At 38.8% G+C, this 22643-nt stretch overlaps 2 long non-coding RNA genes across 3 annotated transcripts in view; one reads left to right on the plus strand and one right to left on the minus strand.

Moving 5' to 3' along the window:
• Nucleotides 1-22643, plus strand: part of LOC117980688 (uncharacterized) — a 199257-nt gene that overhangs the window by 133864 nt on the left and 42750 nt on the right. For both annotated transcript variants that reach the window (XR_010112304.1, XR_010112303.1), the window contains exons 2-3: nucleotides 14801-14957; nucleotides 20062-20241. This is a non-coding gene — a long non-coding RNA (uncharacterized LOC117980688). The remainder of the gene's footprint in view (nucleotides 1-14800; nucleotides 14958-20061; nucleotides 20242-22643) is intronic.
• Nucleotides 18625-22643, minus strand: part of LOC134730517 (uncharacterized) — a 35070-nt gene continuing 31051 nt past the window's right edge. Inside the window, exons 2-3 of the long non-coding RNA XR_010112305.1 lie at nucleotides 20616-20672; nucleotides 18625-20187 (exon numbers count right to left, since the gene is read on the minus strand). This is a non-coding gene — a long non-coding RNA (uncharacterized LOC134730517). The remainder of the gene's footprint in view (nucleotides 20188-20615; nucleotides 20673-22643) is intronic.

The following is a 22643-nucleotide window of genomic DNA, read 5'->3' on the forward strand; positions in this document are numbered from 1 at the left end:
GTGGTAATGTGCCATGGTAAAATATTATAATAACGCAGATGGTGAAGAGATTATTTCTTGATAAGAGGAATTAAGAGACAAAAGAGACATGGAGGAGATGGGATTTAAGTTCTACTGGAAAGGAATTAGACATGCAGAGGCTGGGATGAGTGAGACTATTAAAAAAAAAGAACAAGGGCTTTGCACCCAAGACTGTGTGGTAGATAGAGCTCCCTCTCCCCTCTCCCCTCTCCCCTCTCCCCTCCCCCCTCCCCCCTCTCCCTTCTCCCCTCTCCCCTCTCCCCTCTTTCCACGGTCTCCCTCTGATGCCGAGCCGAAGCTGGACGGTGCTGCTGCCATCTCGGCTCACTGCAGCCTCCCTGCCCGGTTCTCCTGCCTCAGCCTGCCGAGTGCCTGCGATTGCGGGCGCGCGCCGCCGCGCCTGACTGGTTTTCGTGTTTTTTTGGTGGAGACGGGGTTTCGATGTGTCGGCTGGGCTGGTCTCCAGCTCCTGGCCGCCAGTGGTCCGCCAGCCTCGGCCTCCCGAGGTGCCGGGATTGCAGACGGAGTCTTGTTAGCTCGGTGCTCAATGGCGCCCAGGCTGGAGTGCAGTGGCGTGATCTCGGCTCGCTACAACCACCTCCCAGCTGCCTGCCTTGGCCTCCCTAAGTGCCGAGATTGCAGCCTCTGCCTCGCGGCCACCCCGTCTGGGAAGTGAGGAGTGTCTCCGCCTGACCGCCCATCGTCTGGGATGTGAGGAGCCCCTCTGCCTGGCTGCCCCGTCTGGAAAGTGAGGAGCGTCTCTGCCCGGCTGCCATCCCATCTAGGAAGTGAGGAGCACCTCTTCCCGGCCGCCATCACATCTGGGAAGTGAGGAGCGTCTCTGCCCGACCGCCCATCGTCCGAGATGTGGGGAGCACCTCTGCCCTGCCGCCCCGTCCGGGATGTGAGGAGCGTCTCTGCCCGGCCGCCCTGTCTGAGAGGTGAGGAGACCCTCTGCCTGGCAACCGCCCCGTCTGAGAAGTGAGGAGCCCCTCTGCCCGGCAGCCACCCCGTCTGAGAAGTGAGGAGCGTCCTCCCTCCTCGTCCGGGAGGGAGGTGGGGGGGTCAGCCCCCCGCCCGGCCAGCCGCCCCGTCTGGGAGGCGAGGGGTGCCTCTGCCTGGCCGCCCCTACTGGGAAGTGAGGAGCCCCTCTGCCCGGCCAGCCGCCCCGTCCGGGAGGGAGGTGGGGGGGTCAGCCCCCCGCCCGGCCAGCTGCCCCATCCGGGAGGGAGGTGGGGGGGTCAGCCCCCCACCTGGCCAGCCGCCCCGTCCGGGAGGGAGGTGGGGGGATCAGCCCCCACGCCCGGCCAGCTGCCCTGTCCAGTAGGTGGGGGGCGCCTCTGCCCGGCCGCCCCTACTGGGAAGTGAGGAGCCCCTCTGCCCGGCCAGCCGCTCTGTCTAGGAGGGAGGTGGGGGGGTCAGCCCCCCGCCCGGCCAGCCGCCCCGTCCGGGAGGGAGGTGTGGGGGTCAGCCCCCCGCCTGGCCAGCCGCCCCGTCCGGGAGGGAGGTCGGGGGGTCAGCCCCCCGCCCGGCCAGCCGCCCCGTCCGGGAGGGAGGTGGGGGGATCAGCCCCCCGCCCGGCCAGCCGCCCTGTCCGGGAGGTGAGGGGCGCCTCTGCCCGGCCGCCCCTACCGGGAAGTGAGGAGCCCCTCTGCCTGGCCAGCCGCCCCGTCCGGGAGGGAGGTGGGGGGCTCAGCCCCCCACCAGGCCAGCCGCCCCGTCGGGGAAGTGAGGGGCGCCTCTGCCCGGCCGCCCCTACTGGGAAGTGAGGAGCCCCTCTGCCCGGCCAGCCGCCCTGTCCGGGAGGGAGGTGGGGGGTCAGCCCCCCGCCCGGCCAGCCGCCCCATCCAGGAGGGAGGTGGGGGGGGTCAGCCCCCCGCCCGGCCAGCCGCCCCGTCCGGGAGGTGAGGGGCGCTTCTGCCCAGCCGCCCCTACTGGGAAGTGAGGAGCTCCTCTGCCCGGCCACCGCCCCATCTGGGAGGTGTACTCAACAGCTCATTGAGAACGGGCCATGAAGACAATGGCGGTTTTGTGGAATAGAAAGGGGGGAAAGGTGGGGAAAAGATTGAGAAATCGGATGGTTGCCGTGTCTGTGTAGAAAGAGGTAGACATGGGAGACTTTTCATTTTGTTCTGTACTAAGAAAAATTCTTCTGCCTTGGGATCCTGTTGATCTGTGACCTTACCCCCAACCCTGTGCTCTCTGACACATGTGCTGTATCCACTCAGGGTTGAATGGATTAAGGGCGGTGCAAGATGTGCTTTGTTGAACAGATGCTTGAAGGCAGCATGTTCGTTAAGAGTCATCACCACTCCCTAATCTCAGGTACCCAGGGACACGGACACTGCGGAGGGCCGCGGGGTCCTCTGCCTAGGAAAACCGGAGAACTTTGTTCACTTGTTTATCTGCTGACCTTCCCTCCACTATTGTCCTGTGACCCTGCCGAGTCCCCCTCTGCGAGAAACACCCAAGAATGATCAATAAAAAAGAAAAAAAAAAAGAACAAGGAAGCAGAAGAATGTGAGTCGTCAGAGTAAAGAATATAAAAGGAAATAACAGGGAATAAATTTGAGCTGAGGTAAAGCATGGAAGTTGAAATTCAAATTCTACAAGTGATAGGAAACCACTGAAGATATTTTAGCAGGGTTGTGATGTCATCTGAAGTTTTCCTTAGGACTTGAAGACAAGAGAATGAGGGTGGTAAGACCAATTAATGGGTCAAATAATCTAATGATTTTGGACTTTATTCTAGGACCAAGAATAAGGCATTTTTAAAGAGTTTTAAAGATAAGAACTAGTTATTTAGATTTGTATTTTAAATAGCTCACTCAGGCTGAGGTGCAGAGTTTGGATAGGAAGGGATAAGAATAGAAAGAGAGAAAGGTAAGATGGCTCCTTAACTAGTCTGCCTTTATAGCTGTTAGTATTTGCAGTCTGCCTTTTGCTTAATGATCCATTTTAGACAATAACAACCTCTTCTGGCTTGACTCAGTATCCTCTTTCAAGTAGCTTTTTGATTTTCACCTTCTGGTCTCTCACCTTGTGATCATAGAAAGAAATGTACTTGGTTTAAATAGAATCAACACTTTGGATCCACTTACTGCGTGGTTTCCCCAGTAGTGAAATAGGGGATGGTGAGGTAAGAGGAAATTAGAGAACATTACTGCCATTTGTCATTGTTATTATAGATTTTCCCGAGTTTAAATTAGGGGTGTGTGTGTGTGTGTGTGTGTGTGCATGTGTGGGTGCACATCTCAGTATCATTGAAACCACATACCAAAGACTATAAGGTTGGCCCTTAACTGCAGGCATGGGACAAAGGAAATCAAAATTCATGTCCTAGACTCAGTAGTTTTAGGAAGGATAAACTCTGAAACTTTTAAGTCTATGAATATAAAGGAGAGCAGGCATTGTGTCCAAAACAAAAAGTCTAATTTTGGTTCTGCCAAATGGGATGGATGTTAGAGAAATCCTCTGGAGCAATTGAAGCTAGAAGAAGTGAACATTTTTTGAAGAACCTTTAACAAAGCCTCTGGGCACAAAAGGAATTGAACATATATTTCTATTTCCTCATTTGCTTTCTTTAATTTTTTTTAATTTCTAAATTGACACATTGTAATTGTACATATTTATGGGGTACAATCTGAAACTTTGATACCTGTATATGTTATCTAATAATCAAATCAGGGTAGTTAGCACATTTATCTATTACCTTACACACTTTTTATTTATTTGTGGTGAGAACATTCAAAAGCCTCTATTCTAGCTATTTTGTAATATACAATACCTTATTGTTGACCATAGTTACCCTACTGTGCAATAGAACACCAGAACCTATTCTTCCTAATTGTAACCTTGTACCCATTGACCAACCTCTCTCCATTTTCTCCTTTCCTATCTGCTCAGTCTCTGATAACTACTCTTTAGAGATAAATTTTTTCTAAATTCCACATGAGTGAGATCATGTGGCATTTTCCTTTATCTGCCTTATTTCACTCAACATGGATGTCCTCCAGTTTCATCTATGTTGTTGCAAATGACAGAATTTATTCTTTTTATGGCTGAACAGTATTCCTCTCTCTCTCTGTGTGTGTGTGTGTGTGTGTGTGTGTGTGTGTGTGTGTGTGTGTGTGTGCAATATTTTCTTTATGTATTCATCCACTAATGACCACTTAGGTTGATTCTATGTCTTGGCTATTGTGAATGTGCTACAATAAACATGGGAGTACAGATATCTGTTTGACATACTGATTTTACTTTTTTGGACATACACCCAGTATTGGGATTACTAGATCATATGATAGTACTATTGTTAATTTTTGAAGAACCTCCATAGAGTTTTCCATATGGATGTACTAATATACCTTACCACCAACAGTATCTAAGTCTTCCCTCTTCTCTACAGTCCCACCAATACTTATTTTCTTTTGTCTTTTTCATAATAGCCATTCTAAATGGAATAAGGTGGTATATCATTGTGATATTGGTTTGCATTTCCTTGATGATTAGTGATGTTGAGCATTTTTTCCTATACCTCTAAGCCATTTATATATCATGTTTTGAGAAATGTCTATTTGGGTCTTTTGCCCATTTTCAATCTAATTGTTTTCTTGATGTTGAGATGTTTGAGTTCCTTACATATTCTGTATATTAATTCTTTGTCAGGCGCATAGCTTGTAAATATTTTCTCCCACACTGTAGGTTGTCTCCTTACCCTGCTGATTGTTTCTGTTGCTATGCAAACTCTTTTTAGCTTGATGTAGTCCCACTTGTCTAATTTGCTTTTGTTGCTTGTCGCTTTCAGGCCTTATTTTAAAAATTATTTCTCAGCTCAATGTTGTGAAGTGTTTCCCCTTTGTTATCGTGTAATAGTTTAATAGTTTTGGGTTTTACATTTAAGTCTTTAATCCATTTCGAGTTAACTTTTGTATATGGTGAGAGGTAGAGGTCTAGTCTTATTTTTCTGCATGTTATATCCAATTTTCCTAGCACTGTTTATTGAAACAACTATCTTTTCTCCAATTTGTGTTTTTGTACCTTTGTAAAAAATCAGTTGGCTGTAGCTGCATGAATTTATGGTTTTCTATTCTGTTCCTTTGGCCTATGCATCTATTTTTATGCCACTACCATGCTGTTTTGGTTACCATAGCTTTGTAAAATATTTTGAAATAAGATAGTGAGATGCCTCCAGATTTATTCCTTTTGCTCAAGATTGCTTTGGCTATTGGGGGTCTTTTGGATTTCCATATGGATTTTAGAAGATTTTCTATTTCTGTGAAGAATGTCATAGGTATTTTGACAGGGATACATTCAATCTATAGATCACTTTGGGTAGCATAAGCATTTTAACAATTTTTTTTTTCAATTCATAAACAGTTTATCTTTCCATTTGTGTGTGTGTCCTCTTCAATTTCTTTCATCAGTGTTTTGTAGTTTTCAGGTGACAGATTTTTTATCTCCTGGTTAAGTTTATTCCTAGGTATCTTTTTTGTAGCTATTATAGATTTTTAATTTCTTTTTCAGATAGTTTACTATTAACATACAGAAATATTTGTAATTTTGTGTTGATTATATATCCTGGAACTTTATTGAATCTGTTTATTAGTTTTAATAGTTATTTGGTATAGTCTTTAAGGTTTTCTGTATGTAGTATCATGTCATCTGCAGACAACAACACCTTGACTTTCTCCTTTTCTATTTGGATGCCTTTTATTTTTTCCTCTTGCTTAATTGCTCTGGCTAGGACTTCTAGTACTATGTTGAACAGAAGTGGTACAAGGGAGGACCCTTGTTTTCTTTCTGATTTTAGAGGAAGAACTTTTTAGCCTTTGCCTACTCATATGTTACCTGTGGATTTGTTATTTGTAGCCTTTACAGTGTTGAGGTACAAACCTTCTATATTTAATTTGTTGAGCGTTTGTATCGTGAAGGATTTTTGAATTTTAATAAATGCTTTTTATGCATCTATTGAAATAAAAATATGGTTTTAAGCTTTCTTTCTGTTAATGAATTATATCACATTTATTGATTTGCATTATGTTGAACCATCCTTGCGTGCCTTGGATTAATCACACTTAATCGTAGTGAATAGACTTTTTTCAGTATTATACTTTAAGTTCTAGGGTACATGTGCACAATGTGCAGGTTTGTTACATATGTATACATGTGCCATGTTGGTGTGCTGCACCCATTAATTCGTCATTTACATTAGGTATATCTCCTAATGCTATCCTTCCCCCCTCCCCCCACCCCATGACAGGCCCGGTGTGTGATGTTCCCCTTCCTGTGTCCAAGTGTTCTCATTGTTCAATTCCCACCTATGAATGAGAACATATGGTGTTTGGTTTTCTGTCCTTGTGATAGTTTGCTCAGAATGATAGTTTCCAGCTTCATCCACGTCCCTACAAAGGAAATGAACTAATCCTTTTTTATGGCTGCATAATATTCCATGGTGTATATGTGCCACAATTTCTTAATCCAGTCTATCATTGATGGACATTTGGGTTGGTTCCAAGTCTTTGCTATTGTGAATAGTGCCGCAATAAACATACGTGTGCATGTGTCTTCATAGCAGCATGATTTATAATCCTTTGGGTATATACCCAGTAATGGGATGGCTGGGTCAAAAGGTGTCTCTAGTTCTAGATCCTTGAGGAATCACCACACTGTCTTCCACAGTGGTTGAACTAGTTTACAGTCCCACCAGTAGTGTAAAAGTGTTCCTATTTCTCCACATCCTCTCCAGCACCTGTTGTTTCCTGACTTTTTAATGATTGCCATTGTAACTGGTGTTAGAATTCTCATTGTGGTTTTGATTTGCATTTCTCTGACGGCCAGTGATGAGCATTTTTTCATGTGTCTGTTGGCTTCATAAATGTCTTCTTTTGAGAACTGTGAATAATCTTATTGTGCTGTTGAATTTGGTTTGCTAGTATTTCATTGTGAATTTTTGCATCTATGTTCATCAGGGGTATTGGTATGCAATTTTATTATTTGTGTGTATCCTGATCTGGTTTTTGTATTAGAGTAATGCTGTATTTATAAAGTGAATTTGGAAGTGTTCCTGCCTCTTTAATTTTCTGAAACAGATTGAGAAAAATTGGCAATAGTTCTTCTTCAAATTCATCTGTAAAGCCATCAGGTCCTAGGCTTTTCTCCAATGGAAGATTATTATTACTGATTCAACTTCCTCACTCATAATTTGTTCAGATTTTCTATTTCTTTATAATTTATTTTTTTCTAGGTTAACAAATCTGTTGCTATATAGTTGTCTATAATAGTCCTATTTTTTGTATTTCTGTTGTGTCAGTTGTATGTCTCCTTTTTCATTTCTGATTTTGAGTCTTTTATCATTTTTTAAAATTTTTATAGATAATGGTTTGTTAGATTTGTTTTTCTTTCCAAGAAAGCAGCTTTTCACTCATTGAACTTTTGAATTGTTTTTGCAATCTCTATTTTATTTATTTCTTCTCTGGGCCTTATTATTTTATTTTCTTCTTATATCAATCTTGGATTTAGTTTCTTCTTGTTTTTCACTTTCCTTGTCAGATTGTTTATTAGAAATCTTTCTTCTTTTGTGATATAGGAGGATATTGCTATTCACTTCCCTCTCACAACTGTTTTTTGTTGTGTCCCTTAGGTTTTGGTATGATGTTTCTATTCTCATTTGACTCAATAAATTTACCTTTTAATTTCTTCATTGACCCAATGGTTATTTGGGAGCATGTTGTTTAATTTCCATGTATTTGTAAATTTTTGATTTGTTTTTTATTTCTAATTTTATACCATTATGGTTAGAATATATACTTTATATGCTCTCTCTCTTAGATTTGTTAAGACTTGTTTTGTATCCTAACATGATCTATTCTGGAAAATGTCCCAAGTGCAGTTGAGAAGAATGTGATTCTGTAGCTGTAAAATAGAGTGTTCTGTAAATTACTGCTAGGTCTATTTGGCCTATTGGAATTTCTTTATATGTAAATTGAAGTTTTTCTCTTGATCATTTAAAAATTCTGTTTTGACAGTTTAGGTGTAATGTGCCACACACACAAAAAGACATTTTGGGGTTGAATGGGGAAGCTTTGAGCTTCCTGAATCTGGATGTGTATATTTCTTCCAAGACTTGGAAAGTTTTCAGCTATTATTTTATTAAATAGTTCTTCTGTGAAGTTCTCCATCTCTTCTCTCTCTAACATTTCAATAATGTGAATATTTGCTTGCTTAATGATATCCCATATTCTCTTTTTTATTCTTTTTATTATTTTTACTTCTTATTTCTTTTTTCCCTTTTTTATTCTTATTTCTTTTTACCCCTTCTGATTGGATCATTTCAAAAGATCTGTCTTCAAGTTCAGGAAATCTTTCTTTTGCTTGATGTAGTTTGTTGTTGAAGTTCTCAATTGTATTTTTAAATTTATCCATTGAACTACTTAGCTCCAAGATTTCAGTTTGGCTCTCTTTTATGATATCTATTTCTTTGTTAAATTTCTAATCTAGATCATCAATTGTTTTCCTAATTATGTTAGATTATTTGTCTGTGTTCTCTTATAGCTCACTGAATTTCCTTAAGATCATCATTTTGAATTTCTTTTCTGGCACTTCATACATTTCCTTTCCTTTTGGTCTGTTACTGGAGAATTACTGTGCCCCTTTGCGGGTGTCATATTTCTTCTTGCTTTTTCATGTTTCCTGTGTCCTTACATTGGTATCTGCACATGTAATGAAACAGTCACCTTTTTCAATTTTATAAAGCAGTGTTTCATAGGGAGAGACATTTTTCTGTAGATGGGTCCTAGGGTGTCAGTTGGGTGTAGTATATTGGCTTTGGTTCTCAGTGGACTCAGAAGCAAGGTGTTTGTGCAGTTTCTTCAGTTGTAATTTTCATCATTGATGTTTCCCATTGCTTCGGTGGCCTAGGCTGTGAAGTTTGTGACAGCAGTGGTGCAGTTTTTCTGGGGATGGTGTCACTGGGCTGGCTATCAGACTAGGTGCATGTGGGAGTGGAAGGCTGGCCAGCTGTGCTACATGCTGTCCAGGAAGCAAGGCTACCACTATCCTGTCTGTAAGGCCATGTGCACATGGGCATAGCAGACCAGCAGGATGGAGCAGTGGCTGTATAGGGGGGCAGGGCCACCTGCATACTGGCTATTGGGTTAAGCATGTGCTGGTACAGGTACAGTGGTCTGGCTGGCTGTGTGGCAGGCTCTCCAGGTGGTAGGACCACTGCTGTACTGGCTATAGAGCCAGATGCAGGCATGCACAAGTGCAGCAGGCCAGCTGGCTCTGTGTTAGCTTCCTCTCTGTGAAGTTTGGCTTATTCTCAGGGTAATTGAATGCTGCATGATTTCAAACATTGGGGTCTCAGCTGCTTTGCTGGGCCTACAGTCTAGGGAGCCAGGGTCATGGTAATGTAGCCACTCATGTGAATATGGTAGAATAATGGCAGAGCCTAAAGGATGGAGACAGGCAGTGGCTACTGACCCCCAGGGCAGGAAGCACTCTAGTAGTGGGTCTGGAGTCAGGGTGGTGCTGTGCTGTAGCAGCCTAGGACACAGGGGAGTAGTAAACAATGTAGGCTCCTACTTTGCAATGTAGTTGTGTGTTCTTCAGGCGACTCTCAAAACTGGATATGGGGCTTGTAGGAGTATTCTGCAGCAAGGACTACAGGTGTTTGTGGTGGTAATGGGGACTGCTACAGGTTTCCAGCTATCTTTTTCCTCATAAGAAGTTCCTTCTGGGTCTGAACCAATTCTGGTGGGGAAGACAATGTAGCAGATGTAGGTGATTTGCTCACCTCTCTATGATGCTGTGCTGAGTTTCTGTGCTGCATAAGAATTTCACCACTACCTGGGTGCTCTCCAGCTTACTTCTTCAGTCAATCCACTTGGAATATAGTAGTTTATTTATTGTTTTGGTGCCTTTTTTTTTGGAGGGACAAGCACCAAGTAATTCCAGCTGGCCATCTTGCTGATGTCACTCCTTCCTATTTACTTTCTTAACACCAGAGAGCAGGGTTTGTGATCAAATTTTAGTACTTTAAATTCCCTATGGGTAAGTACTTTTTATACCTTTGGGTTGATAATGAAAATAGTTGAGCCAGTTGTAAATATTTCCTTTTGGTGAGTGACAATACATTTTTTGCAAGATAAATGACTCTAATTTAAAGAAAATTATCTGCTGGCCTCTTTCTATGTTGTTACATTGACTAAAACCCTGTGACTAGATCAACAGTTTCAGATTTAATTAAAATATTAAAATTGCACTCATATGGGTGGCAAACAATGACATGGAAAGAGATTGAGTCTTTTGCCCAAAGTTACATGGCAGAGGTGGTATCATCATTAATACAATTTATTATCAGGGCAATAAGTGGATTTGAATTTGCAAGGATAAGAAGCTAACCTCAAAACACAACAAAGAAGAATGATTGATGAAATAGATGAGAAGATGACTCACCACCAAAGAATTATGATTGGCACGACTTTTATAACTTGCTTCTTATACTTGATCTCAAAGCACTCAATAATGAAATTAAGAAAACATTTAAAATGTTCAGCTTATGAAATTTATTTGCTTTCCTAAGATGGCATGCCCATTCATGACACTTGGGTTCAATGCACATATTTAATGGTAAGAAATCTAGCTTAGAAAAATAATAAAACAAGGAGCCATCAAAGCCCAAATCCACAGTCATTTTTAAGACACTGTTAAATGTTGCTTGCATCATTAAAAAAATTTTCATGTGCCTATCACTGAAGAATCATATACCCAATCTTAGGTAAAAATAACTGCATTTGCCAATAGTTTGCAGTTGAAATAAAAACAAAACTCTTCAGCCAGAGAAACCTTTTAAAATATTTCAATATTTGCCTATATCAATTTCCTGACATATATTAACTAATTTATGCCCTCAGGAGGTATTTTTTCAAAGACAGATTGTACAGGTCCTTTTTCTCAAGCAATTTATAGTTTAGAAAGGCAAATCAGCAATACTTATATATCAAGAAATTTTATTAGGTATTTCTGTTAAAAATATTGCCCCACTTTATAAACATGTGAGAAAATTATATAAGGTGGGTTTGTTTCAAGACGTTTTTTAAAAATTTTTTTATTGAAGTAAAATATACATATAAACTTTGCCATCCTTACTATTTTTAAGTGTACAGTTCAGTGGAAATAAATACATTTATATTCTTTTTCCCCCCTATATCCCTCCGCCCACCAATCTTAATGAGATCCATTATTTTTTAGCTCCCATATATGAGTGAGAACGTGCAATGTTTGTCTGTCTGTCCTTGGATTATTCACGTAAGAAAATGGCCTCCTGTTTCATCCTTTTTGCTGCAAATGACAAGATTTCATTCTTTTTTATGGCTGAATAATATTCCATTGTATATATATATATGCCACACTTTCTTTATCCATCTATTCATTGATAGATACTTAGGTTGATTTCACATTTTGGCTGTTGTGAATAGTGCTACAACAGACATGAGAGTGCAGATATTTTTTGACATATTGACTTCTTTTCTTTTGGATATACATCCGGTAGTGAAATTGCTGGATCAAATGCAAGTTCTCTTTTTAGCTTTTTGAGGAACCTCCATACTGTTCTTCATAGTGGCTGTACTAACTTACATTCCCACCAACAGTGTATGGAGGTCCACCTTTCTCTGCATCTTCACTAGCAGCAGTTATTGTTTGTCGTTTTGATATAAGCCATTTTAACTGGGGTGAGATTATACCACATTGTGATTTTGGTTTGCATTTCTCTGATTATTAGTGATGTTGAACTTTTTTTATATATATTTGTTAACCATTTATATGTCTTCCTTTGAGAAATGTCTGTTCAGATCTTTTGCCCATTTTTAAATTGTATTATTTATTTCTTTTACTATTGAGTTGTTTGAGCTCCTCATATACTCTAATTACTAATCCCTTGTCAGATGGATAGTTTGCAAATATTTTCTGTGGGTTATCTGTTCACTTTGTTGTTTCCTTTGCTATGAAGGAGCTTTTAATTTGGACATAATCCTATTTGTCTATTTTTGCTTTAGTTGCCTATGATTTTGAAATTTTACACAAGAAATCTTTGCCCAGATCAATGTACTGGAGTGTTTCCCAATGTTTTCCTCTTGTAATTTTATAGTTTCAGGTCTTAGATTCAAGTCTTTAATACATTTTGATTTGATGTTTGTGTATGGTGAAAGGTAGGAGTCTAGTTATATGCTTCTGCATATAGTTACCCAGTTTTCCTAGCATCCTTTATTTAAAAAAACTGTCCTTTTCTGATTGGAAGTTTTCAGAGTCTTTATCAACAATGAGTTGGTTGTATATGCATGAATCTGCTTTCTGTATTTCATTCCACTGCTCCATGTGTCTGTTTCTATGCCAGTACCATAATGTTTTGGTGACTATAGCTTTGTAATATTTTGAAGTAAGTTGGTATGATGCCTCCAGCTTTGTTCTTTTTGATGAAGATTGCTTTAGCTATTCAGGGTCTTTTGTGGCTCTATAGAAATTTTAGGATTATTTTCTGTTTCTGTGAAGAATATCATTGGTATTTTGATAAGGATTGTATTGAATCTGTAAATTGCTTTGGGTAGTATTGCCATTTTAACAATATTAACTCTTCCAATCCATGAGCATGGAGTATCTTTCCATTTTTCATGTGTTTCATCTTCTATTTCTTTCATCAGAGTTTTGTAGTTTTCCTTTATAGATGTTTTACTTCTTTTGTTAGATTGATTCCTAGGTATTTTAATTTTTTGTAGTTGTTATAAATGGAATTGCTTTCTTGATTTCTTTTTCAGATTGTTCACTGTTGATGCATATAAATTTACTATTTTTTGTATGTTGATTTTGTGTCCTGCAACTTTACTGAATTTATTTATCAGTTTTAACAATTTTTTTGGTGGAGTGTTTAGGTTTTTCTAAATATAAGATCATGTCATCTGTGAATACAGCTAATTTGCTTCTTCCTTTCCATTTTGGCTTCCCTGTCTTTCTTTCTTTCTTTTTTTTTTTTTTTTTTTTTTTTTTTTTTTTGAGGCAGGGTCTTGCTCTGTCATCCAGGCTGGACTTCAGTGGTGGGATCTCAGTGCAACCTCCGCCTCATGGGTTCAAGTGATTCTCCCACCTCTGCCTCCCTATCTGCTGAGACTACAGGCACCCGCCACCACACCTGGCTAATTTTTGTATTTTTTTGTTAGAGACAGGGTTTTCACCATGTTGGCCAGGATGGTCCTGACCTCAAGTGTTTCAGCCTCCCAAAGTGCTGGGATTAAAAGTGTGAGCCACTGCACCCAGCCTGTATGCCTTTTATTTCTTTCTCTTGCTTAATTGCTCTGGCCTTTCTAGATTTTTAAGTGTATATGTAGGCACATCTGTTTTTTAAATTATTTTATTATTTCATTCCTTTTAAATAATTTATTTTTTTAGAGATGGCATCTCACTCTGTTTCCCAGGCTGGAGTGCACTGGTGTGATCATAGTTCACTGCTGCCTCAAACCCCTGGGCTTAAAGAATTCTCCTGCCTTGGCCTCCTGAGTAAATAGGAAAACCACTTGAACCCGGGATGGGGAGGTTGCAGTGAGCCGAGATTGTGCCACTGCACTCCAGCCTGGGTGACAGAGCAAGACTCCGTCTCAAAAAAAGAAAAAAAAAATAGCTGGGAGGGTTACGTCAAGGGATTATATTCTGGATTTAATCCCTCTCTGTTACCAAATGCCTGAAAATTTCCTGATAGTTTTTGGGGCCCCATCCTGCCCCCCTTATATCTGCCTATCTACCTACTCTAACAATAATATCTGCCTCATAGGGCTGATAAGAGGATTAAATTAGTTAATATACCTAAAGGACCATCAATTGTGGCTGTCACATAGTAGTAAATTAATAAATATCATAATTGTTAATAGTAGTATTATTTCACCAAAGCAGCAAAGTTACTTTATTGAAGAAAATAAGTTTTAAAGTTAGTTATATAAAAATATTTTAATATTGCACAAGTGAAACTGTGAACTCATTGATTCTTTTTATTTCACATTCAACCAGTTATGATAATGGGAAAACATAATCTGAATGTAACATTTTCTTTTTTATTTATTACATGACACACTAGCATTTAGCTCATAATTTTTTTTGACATTTTTTACCCATGAGAGTTAGTTTCAGCTCTTCAGTCTTGCTTATAGTTTCTTGAATCCAAGTTTGGTATTCCTCACTTTTCTTATGAACAGGGAGATTTTTCTGAAAAGGGAGATAGCACAATTTCATAGAAAATACATGCATGTTTGAATTGAACTTGATTTTTAATTTTTGCATAACATTTTAATTTATGTGTAACGTATGTGTATCTTAGTGGACCAATGATTTAATTGCTCTGAGCCTGAATATCCTTAGGTCTAAATTATAAACTATAAAGCATACCTTGCAGGATTATTGTGTTACCTATTATATATTTAAAATAATTTGCAAGTTGATGGCACATAATAGATAATCAATGATGGCATAAAGTTCAACAGAAACATCAGAAAAGAAGCAACATTTCCAACATATAATAAAAATTAGAACAAAAATAAGACTCTTCACCTTTAGTTTTGGAAAAAATTAAATATTTTAAAATTATGCAGTATGGCAGGTTGGAAAAAACTGGAACCCTTACAAATTGTTGATGAAAAGATAAAGGGGTCCATTCTGTAGAGAACAATTATGTAGTGTCTATCAATGTTTAAAAGACACATAGTCTTTGACCCAACAATTCCACATTTATTTAACTTAGGTAAGAAAAGAAAATAAGTGCAACATGCCAGAAATCCAGTAAAGCAGTTCAAGTATCAGAAGAGCATGAATCAAAACCAAGTGCAAGAAGAGGCACCTTGACATTGAACTGAAGGCCACCAGGTACTCACTGGGTCAATGACTCTTCTCATTTTTATGTAAGTATGAATCATCAGGTGAACTACTTAAAATGCACATTCTTGGACGAATTTCTGAAAAGCTGATGATTCTGGTCCTCAGAACATACTCGAAGTACCAAGGTTCAGGTACTTCCTGCTAAAGGAGTACTTAAACAAAAGAATAAAGAAATGGACACTTCAGTCCCCATGTCTACCCCTCCATGCCAGTGGCCAATAGCACTCAAATTCAGAACACCTTTTCTGATGACCCCATACTGTGTCCAGAATCCAGCCCAACATAATGTCCCATTTTCCAAGTGTAAATTGCTCAGGTATACTTGCAATATGTTAAAATGCTAAGCCCCTTTCATATTATTTCATGTGGTGGTAGGGGTGGTGGTGGTGGGGTTTCAAACTTAGGCATGCACCAGAATCAGCTGGAAAGCTTGTTTAAATGAAGATTGCTGAGTCCAGTCTGGATGCTGGGTGGAGTTTTAGATTCAGTAAATCTGAGATGAAGCTGAGAATTTGTGCTTTCATAAGTTCCCAAGTTATACAGATGCTGCTGGTCAGGGACCACAATTTGAAAACCACTATCTTAATGCAATTGCTTCTGTGCAAGAAAACCAAAACCAAAACCCAAACAAAAAAGTTCATGCCAGTACTAAGTGACAAAAACCAAAAAGCTCTAATAAATTCAAAGGAAATATTTTTCTTCTTTGAATAAATCAAACTGGAAAAGCAGGACTTCTCAATCCTCCCAGAAGAAACAGGAAACAGGATTGGAAAGACAACTTCAAAGCAAAGGGCACTCCCTGGAAAATGCCCCACATCCAAGCTGAGAACAGTAGAAGTGTGCAAAAAGAAAAGTCTTAATCACTCTCTGAAACAAGGGCAACATTGACTCGTAAGATGTGTAAGCATTGTTCTTAAATGTAACACTAGATAAGGATTCATCTTGTGAACCGTAGGAGGAGGGAAAATATCTGACAGGTACCCATTTAAAAACATTTCATAACCATTCTCTTGATGAGTCTGTTGAGATGAAGTACTCCAGGTTGAGTTGTAATCTTTTACGTAAAACAGGAAGAAAAGAAGTATTCCATGACATTCTTACTTTCCTCAAGCATTAAGACTAAAGAAATAATCAAAGAGAAGCAAATGTAGAAATGTAATGTAATTCTTTGGATGGAAATAGTGCCTTTAGGAATAAAATTAGGTTTACTTGACAAAGCTTATCCAGGGAATAGTTTGGGGTTGTTAGTGAGCTTGTAAATTGCCACTGTTACTAAGTGACTTTTAGAATACTTATTGTGAACATCAGTAAGCTTGTGGATGGTTTTTCATTCTATCCCTGATGTTAATTGAACTAAAAATAAATGAGACATTTATCCAGAATGATTTACCACATCAATTATGAATTATGTATTTACAAGATTTCCTCTCAGATTTTTAAATCTTGGATTTTTTAAAGATGAATTAACACCTTACTTTGAGAAAAAAAATTAGTTACCTCTGGAAATTCATGGGCAAGTTAGCCAACAATGATAATGTTTATCCTAACAGGTGTGAAAGATTTCTGGGGGCATAAGTTTGCTCTTTAAAAAGGGAAAGGAATTACTAGATTTAGAATAACTTTCCCCAAAGCAGAACCTGGAATTCCTCCAACCCCTTTAAGTTCTTTAAGCCTAATAGTTTCTTTTTGTTGTTTCTAATTATTAAGTTATTATATAAAATTCAAGACCGTTTTACACATAAACAGCTAAAAATGAAATTTCCCCAAAGTCCATTAAGGGGATAGATGTTCCTTCTAGAATTTGTATGTTGTCTATCATTTAATCTGTCTATATCTGTGTGTGTGTGTGAGTGTGTGTGTGTATGCTTATCTGTGTAGTAAATATATTTATGTGTTTTTATTTGTAAATAATTTGTACCTTGCTTTTTTCATGCAGCACTGTGGAGATTTTTCTATGTTTATTCTATATCAAGATGTGTAGACCTATATCATTCACTTGATAGTGGTATGGGATTTCAGAATAGAGACACTAGTTCAGTTTAATATTTGTCCCATTGATAACTTTAAGCTGTTACCAGCATTTTTGCTCCTTCAATCAATGCTGTAATCAATGTTCTTATAAACACAACTTGGTGTACATATACAACAGCTTCTTAGATGGCATTGCTGAATCAAAGACTACATACTTTCAAAATTTTGATTGATTATGCCAAATTATCCTCCAAAGAGTTTGTATCAATTTGTCATTCTACCAACTGTGAGAATTCTATTTTATGCATCATCTCTCATAGTGAATGTTATTAAATATTATTTCCCAAATTAATAGGTAAAAATGACATCTGCTATTCTTTAAGTTTATTATTGTTTATTGGTTAAGTTGAAAGGTCAGTGGAGAATTCATTCTAGTAACAGCAGGAGGAAGAAGGAAATGAAGGCAACAGCAACATTCAAAGAATATTAGATAAGGCAAAAGCTTAGCTGGTGAAATAGAAAGACCTCAAAATACAGTGGGCTAAATAATATGTAAGTTTCTCTCTCTCTCTCTTATGAAATGTCTGGCCAGTGTGGGCTGATGGGGCAGCTCTGCTGCAGGTGATTATTCAGAAACTCAGGTTTATAGCATTTGCTACCCCTAGGATATGATCCTCTTCTGTATGGTAGAAGCTGGGTTGCTGCATATCTATGCAACCTGTGGGAAGGGGATACCTAGCTACAAGGGAGGTTGAGATGTGGTTTCTAGCTAGACATTTATGCATTCAAAACCCCAAACACTAGATTTTAGCAACTTTTTACAGTGGAAGTGCTGCTCCTGACAGCTGCTTCTCAAATGGACGAATTGTTCCTTTGCTCCAAAATTCTATGTATATGCCCTGTATGTCCCGGAGGCTTCATATAGTATCCCCAGGGATGAGAAAAAAAATGTTTGCCAGGTGAATAGTTGCTATCCTATTAAGCAGGAGCTATGTTAATTTTCACCAGTCTAGATATCACTTTTAGTATAACAGCTAAAATCAGATAAAATTGTTGATAATTCACAGCCATTCTCCAAGGACCATCTAACCTTCTTCCCTGGGGCTGATTTGCAGTGTCCTCAAAAACTTCCCAGGTCTAGAAACTGAATGAGAGGCTATAAGAGGTCGTGAATACCCCCCCGCCCTTTGGCAACTCAAGCCAGATTTCTGTTTAAAAGACATACACTTTTTCCAATTATATAGATCAAGTAATACCTCATCAACTGCCCGTCCACTTTATTACAGGGAACATTGTCATTAGCCACCGCCACAGATTCCTGCAGGTCAAAACACTGATTGCCACCCCATCTCTGTGGCCGATTATAGTAATTGCAACCACCTTTTCTCTGAAGGTTAAGCACTACCACATGGCCTTTCCTACCCCAGGATTCCATTATTCTCATTGAAATGAGAGATTCCAAGAAATGAGAGATCCTAATACAATGGCCGCATCCCCCACCTTTATTTTCAGTTTGCCAAAGAGCCACTTCAAAACTTTCTGAAGATGCTATTCTCTTCATGGTGAATTTTCTTACTTGCCTTGATGGAAAGAGTACTAATTTTTTAATGCCTTCACAGAAAAAGGTACAGTGTTCTCTGGCATCTCTTGATGGACAGAGAAGGAAGGAGTGTATATTGCATATAATAAATCTGCCTCAAGACCTTAATTCTCAAAGTCTTGTGTTTTTTTTTTTTCTTCAAATTAGAGCAAGAAGGTTCTGGCAGATTAATATCATGAAATGTTGTTTTTCATTGAATCCAGGCTTCAGAAGCCAACAAAGGAAACTACTAGAGGTGCTTAAAGTTGCCTTGGCTGGCACACTAATTCAAAATACTGGGAAGTGCATCTATTATCTATTGATGAATTGCCTCAATTCACCCTTATATTTTGTCTTCCTCAATATAACACTCTTAGAAACCATCCCTACACAGGTTATAAGGTTCCTGATGATCCAGTTTTAAAAGATCTTTTAAGTCTTATGATATATACTGTCTCTTTTTGAAATAGGGTTATTAATTCTATACCTGAGGGCTGCTGAGATATAGCTCTAGTTATGGGTACAGAGGCAATGAGAGACAGTGGGGGGTGGCTTTTCAGAAGAACTGGCATCCCTTTGTTAGTCAAAAGTGCAGATTAGGTCATTGAAAGGTCTTTCTGCACAGAAAGTTTATTTTTCTAACACCGGGAAAGAAAGGCTCCTTTTTGCAAAATAATCTTCAAGTGATTTGGAAAATCAAAGTTTACATGTTCAAATGGGTCTATCCTATCCAAATATCCTCATCCCCAGTCTCACAGTGTAACTTTTCAACCAATGCCCTAACCTTATCATAAGTGCTTTGGTAATGATGTGCATTTATAAAATGCAGCAATTCTGCTACCTACGCAATTATACATTGGGGCCCAGTCTTCAGGCAGGTCTGCCCTGTAGTTACTAGATATAAGGGATTCTTTTAAGGTTCATTATAGGAGCTGTCTAGTTTTCGACTAGTGCTTTGTGTTTGAAATTTAAGTTGCTGTGCATTTTTCTTTTTTTTTTTTTTTTTTTTTTGGTTAGCTCCCTGCATAGTCATAAGTAGCTAGCCAGCCCATACTTTTTATAATTACCATTATTGGATCCTCCATCCTATGCCAACACTGGCAATAATCTGAGTAATGATGATGCCACAGCAAGCCATTACCTATCTCCTATCTTCCTTCAGGAAGATAATGCCTTCATCCAACACTTAACAAACCAGCTTCTGAATACCCTATTGAGGAGCTACTCTATGTGGCTATTCCTGGTAGTAAATATTGTATTATTCAGAATCCCTACAGGAAACGATTCTCCCCAGATGGTTCAAATGCAGAGACTTTAATGAAGGACTACTGGGGGGTGAAGGGATAGTGAGCCATCCATGGACTAACATCAGTAAGAAAACATATTACTCCCAGGACAAAAAGGTCGGGGAGGAAATGAAGTTACTCAAACACAGAGGGAGCTAGGATTATTGAAAATATGGGTCACTTGGTTGAAGCATTGGTCTTGGAGGGATGCAGCTAGTGCTAAATATACCTGCCAACACATGGAAACATCAGGGAAGAAATACTCTTACCTCTCTTTTTTGTATTCTCCAGTCTCCTGCCAGTGCTTCCAATCGCTGAACTGAACTGGAAACAAATCAACAAGGGAAACCAAGAGATGCATTCCTTGAAGTTCAGCCTCCTGGCCTCAAGTAAGGCAGAGGAAGAGAATACATAGATCTGTGGAGAAGAGTGGTGATGGTGGGAGCTGCCAATAAAGAACTATCAAAAAAGGTAACTATCTCATATGTCATCTCATTTTATCGTTGTACAAATGCTATCACCATTTCCCTGCATTTTATAAATAAGGAAAGTGAGGGTCAAAGTGGCCAAGTAAGTAGCTCACATAGCTAGTAAATAGCCATGCCAAGGATGAAACCAGATCTGTCTAGTGCATATTACAGTCCTTCCTCTGCCACACCATATCATGACTTAAACATTTAGATCTGAGCATGAAAATGAAAAGAGATTGAAAGTGATAGAGTTGGGAAGGGGAGTGGGCACACACAAAACATGCGTTTTTGACATTCTTGAAACAATTTTAAATACATGTTCTTAATAGAATTTATAATAATATGAGAAGATTTATTTACAAGTTTTTTACTTACCTGAATGTAGGGCTCATGAGGACAATGATTTTGTTTTTCTTCTTTATTGCTATATTCCTGGTGACAAGATCATTGCACAAAATTTAGTAAATTTTCAAAGAATATTTGTTGAATTAAAAACTAAACAAATGAATAAATTAGTGGGTCAGGATATATGCATGTTCCTTTGGAAAACTAGTAACATAGAACTGTAGCCTGAAATAATAAATTTTTAAATAATTATTCATACCATCAAGCATTTCCTGAATATTTCCAGGAAAAAAAATACCAAGTTATATAGGTATCTATTTTCTTGTTTAAATACAACAATTGTAGTTACACCTATGCTAAAGGCAATCAGTTCTGTCTTTACACCAAGTTTTGACCTCTATAATAACAAAATAATATATTGACCACAGTAACCTTTTAAACACTTATTAAGAAACAGTTATATAAAAATTATTTCTCTTATTTAAGATAAAAGTCACTTGTCCTTTCATTTTTTCCTTACACAAACATTTCCAGATAAATTACCCTTTTGGGTACCCTCTTCTGTGCATAGTTCAATTTTTCATTAATTTTCTGAAAATGTTAATACTTGGTAACATAAACAATATAGTTCTTCATATGTTTACTGACTTATCAAGAGCAAAGTGGAGTGATTGCCTTCCTTTTTTTGGGAAATATATCTCTGTTAATTAACCTATTTGGGAACTACATCTCAATTAACCTATCAGTAAAAACAATTTTCCATTATAGCCATACTCTGTTGTTAATTCAAATCGAGTGTGCAGTGAACTAAAAGCATCAAGTAATTTTCACAAAAACTACTCTTAAACAAAATTCATTGTGTATAGGTCCACCTGATAGTCTTAAGACCAAATTTTGAGTTTAGCCACTGGACAATTTGCAGAAGTGCACCCATATGTGTTTTGCCCACCACTTTATCTGTAACATGTAGCACAGTAGCTCATATACAATAATAAAAGGAATAATAATGGTAAACATTTATGAGTGTTTACTTATTTTCCAGGCACATAATACATATCAGATTACTGTTTCAGTCACTAGAGTTGGCTCCTGACTAGTTAGTGAGACTTTATCATTACCAGTTTTGGTGACATATCTTAAATTCCAGGTTTAGGATGATAGTAGGAATTCATTGTGATTCATTCATTCATTTCCTTGTAATGTTTTTTAAGGCTCACTTGGCACTGAATAGAGACCTCAGATTCTAGTCTATTTGATCTGCATAGACTCACAATGAGTATTACCAGAGCTGTTTCATCCCATTTACCTAGCACTCACATTTTGTTACATTTTCCTTTTCTAATTTCTTATTTTTTTAGTTAACTTTTTGTATAACTTTCCTTATTCCGTGCTTTAACCTAAACCATGGAATCAGAGGTAGAGAAAATAAAGGAAAATCACTGCAATAACCAAGGATGTACTGGGGTTTGGGAAGTATAATTATGTTTGATAAACACAAGAGACAGACAAATGTTTCTGAGAATGCTTGCCTATCTGTATAAATGGCTATGAAATCCTGTGTGTTCATTTGTAATTGGCATTATTACATGAGGTTGATAAAATGTGTACAAATCATTTTCTAACATACAACATTGTCTTAAATGCAACATTGATTTTTAATGGAACTTATTGTATAATATAACACCAGTGGCAAGTCACATCACATTTAATGTGCAGCCTGAGGTGGAGTCCAGAAACAATGTAATATTTTACCTCCCATTGGTCACTATAGGTTCAGTAATTTTTCTCAATTCTCCTTCCTGCCATGCGTCTGGCAGTGCATGACTATGAGTGGAGATTTCTCTATTCCCCTGATGTTCGGTTTGGCCACATGAAGTTTTTGGCCAATGAATATAGAATTCTGAGTCAAGATCTTAAGAGACATCCTAGGTGTTTGCTTGCCTCCTTGGCCTTCTGTGAGCCACTGTGAAGAGAACATGACTTGGATAGCTCCTGGTTCTAGGGGTATGTGGAGACATACAAAGCCCACTCGTAGTTAACCTGAAGCCTGGGATGCAG

This window comes from Pan paniscus, chromosome 5 (genome assembly GCF_029289425.2).
Source record: "Pan paniscus chromosome 5, NHGRI_mPanPan1-v2.0_pri, whole genome shotgun sequence".
NCBI lineage: Eukaryota > Metazoa > Chordata > Mammalia > Primates > Hominidae > Pan > Pan paniscus.